This window comes from Piliocolobus tephrosceles, chromosome 5 (assembly GCF_002776525.5).
Source record: "Piliocolobus tephrosceles isolate RC106 chromosome 5, ASM277652v3, whole genome shotgun sequence".
NCBI classification, from domain to species: Eukaryota; Metazoa; Chordata; class Mammalia; order Primates; family Cercopithecidae; genus Piliocolobus; species Piliocolobus tephrosceles.
In genome coordinates, this window is record NC_045438.1 from 153,453,594 (window position 1) to 153,456,561 (window position 2,968).

Genomic DNA, 2,968 nt, shown 5'->3' on the forward strand with positions numbered 1-2,968 from the left:
TTTTTTTGAGATGGAGTCTCGCTCTGTCCCCCAGGCTGGAGTGCAGTGGCCGGATCTCAGCTCACTGCAAGCTCCGCCTCCCGGGTTCACGCCATTCTCCTGCCTCAGCCTCCCAGTAGCTGGGACTACAGGCGCCCGCCACCTCGCCCGGCTAGTTTTTGTATTTTTTAGTAGAGACGGGGTTTCACCGTGTTAGCCAGGATGGTCTCGATCTCCTGACCTCGTGATCCACCCGTCTCGGCCTCCCAAAGTGCTGGGAGTACAGGCTTGAGCCACCGCGCCCAGCCCCAAATCACTTATATTTAATACAGTTTTATGAAGTCTTCACTTGGCTCTTCATCTTTCAGGTCTCAGCATTGTTCCTATATGCTCTTGTATTATTCTGTACTCCTCCAATTTGAGTACTTACCACTTTGTGCTGTTATTGACTGTTTTCCTATCTATATCCTTCATACTATTACAAGGTTCACAAGGGCAGGATGTGCCTATCTTGTTCATCATTGCATGCCATTCTCTAGCATCAACCTTGGTGCAAAAAAGATGCTCAATAAATATTTGTTGAATGAATGCATGAAGGAATGTGTAGTTTGCTATGCATGTGATACTAGGCCAAGTTACTGCAAGACTGACTCTGGGCCAGGCATAGCGGCTCACACCTGTAATCTCAGCACTTTGGGAGGCCAAGGCAGGTGCATCATGAGGTCAGGAGTTTGAGACCAACCTGGCCACCATGGTGAAACCCCATCTCTACTAAAGACACAACAAAAAAAGAAAAAAATTTAGCAGGGCATGGTGGTGCATACCTATAATCCCAGCTACTTGGGAGGCTGAGGCAGGAGAATCACTTGAATGTGGGAGACGGAGGTTGCAGTGAGCTGAGATCGTGTCACCGCACTCTAGCCTGGGCGACAGGACGAGACTCTGTCTCAAAAAAAGACTGACTCTGGTCTTTTAAAAAGTTATTATGTGGTAGGGTCAATGAGACCGAGAGTCACAAATCCTGAAAGTAAATCGCAGAGTGTACTGATTAATATTAGGTGTGTTATATTCATATTGGATTAAGGGATGCCTAGATGTCTGGTAAAGTGTTATTCCTGGATGTGTCTGTGAGGGTGTTGCCAGAGGAGACTGATACTTAAGTCAGGGGACTGGGAGAGGAAGACCCACCCTCAATGTTGCAGACAGGGCACCATCTGATGGGCTGCCAGCACAGCTAGAACAAAGCAGGCAGAAGAAGGGGGATTAGCTTGCTTGTTAATTCTTCCAGCTCTTTCTCTCTTCCCGTGCCGGACACTTGCTTCTGCTCCTACTTGTGGACATCAGATTCCAGGCTTCTTGGTATTGGACTCAGACTCTGAGAGCCTCCTGAGGGCTCTCAGGCTTTCAGGCTCAGACTGAGAGCTGCACTGGTGACTCTTCTAGTTTTGAGACTTTTGGACTTGGACTGAGCCACATTACCAGCTTCTCTCTTCCCCCAGCTTGCAGATGTCCTATTGTGGTGACTTTGCCTTGTAATCATGTGAGCCAATTCTCCCTAATATAAGCTCCCTTATATATACCTCCTATTGGTTCTGTCTCTCTGGAGAACCCTGACTAATACACAGAGTGAGAGAACTGCCATATGAGATAATACAACAAATTACTCTGGCGGTGGTGGTGAAGAGGAAGGAGGGGATTTGGATTTGGACAAGTTCTTTGGAAGAGGCCTGAGTTTAGATTTGGCCTTGAGAGGATGGGCGGGGTCTTAATAGATCAAGATGGAGCAGAATGGAGGCTTGGGAGAGAAAGAAAATGTGGTGGGCATTTATTACTTTGGGACATCCAGATCCATTCACCCCACTTTTAGTAAGAGCTCTTGATTTCTTTTGGAAGCCCACCCCAATGCTCACCTTGGGTCCAAAGAACCTGAAATGAAGACTTGGAGGTGGCCAGGGACCAGGGCTTGCCTATGGGACTCAGGACTAAATATTAAAGAAGAGTTGGACAGGCATTTCACAAAAGAAGGTGTAACAATGGGAAATAAGTACATAAAAATACGCTGGATTGATTACAGACTGGAAGCCAGGGCCTTAGCTCTCTCTCACATCTTTTTTTTTTTTCTTTTTTTTTTTTTTTGAGACGGAGTCTTGCTCTGTCACCCAGGTTGGAGTGCTGTGGCCGGATCTCAGCTCACTGCAAGCTCCGCCTCCCGGGTTTACGCCATTCTCCTGCCTCAGCCTCCGGAGTAGCTGGGACTACAGGCGCCCGCCATCACGCCCGGCTAGTTTTTTGTAGTTTTTAGTAGAGACGGGGTTTCACCATGTTAGCCAGGATGGTCTCCATCTCCTGACCTCGTGATCCGCCCGTCTCAAACTCCCAAAGTGCTGGGATTACAGGCTTGAGCCACCGCGCCCGGCTCTCTCTCCCATCTTACAAGAAAAAGATGAGAAGCCCGATACTAAGGAAATGAAACCTGAAGGAAAGAAGGTTGATGCAGGTGGCAAGGTGAAAAAGGGTAACCTGACTCTAAGGCTAAAAAACCCAACCAGAGGAAGCCCCACCACAGACGAAATCCTGTCCTCATCAGAGGAATTGGCAGATATTCCCAATCTGCTGTGTATTCCAGAAAGACCATGTACAAGAGGAGATACTCAACTGCTAAATCCAGGGTTGAAAAGCAAGAGGATTGTTCTTGTCATTGTTAATAAACCAGTTGCTGGTGACAAGAACGATGGTACCTGGGTGGTTAAGATTTGCAAAATGCCTAGGTACTGTCCTCTTGATGGTAAGCCTGGGGAGCTGTTGAACCAGGGCACAAGCCCCTCCAGCCAGCACGTGACAAAACGGGGCCAGCAGCTCTCCCAGGACCACTCTGCTCATCCTCACTGGGCACCGCAGAGGCAAGATAGTGGTTTCCCCGAAGCGACTGGGCACTGGCTTGTTACTTGTAACTGAACCTCTAATTCTCTCTTTTTTTTTTTTTTTTTTT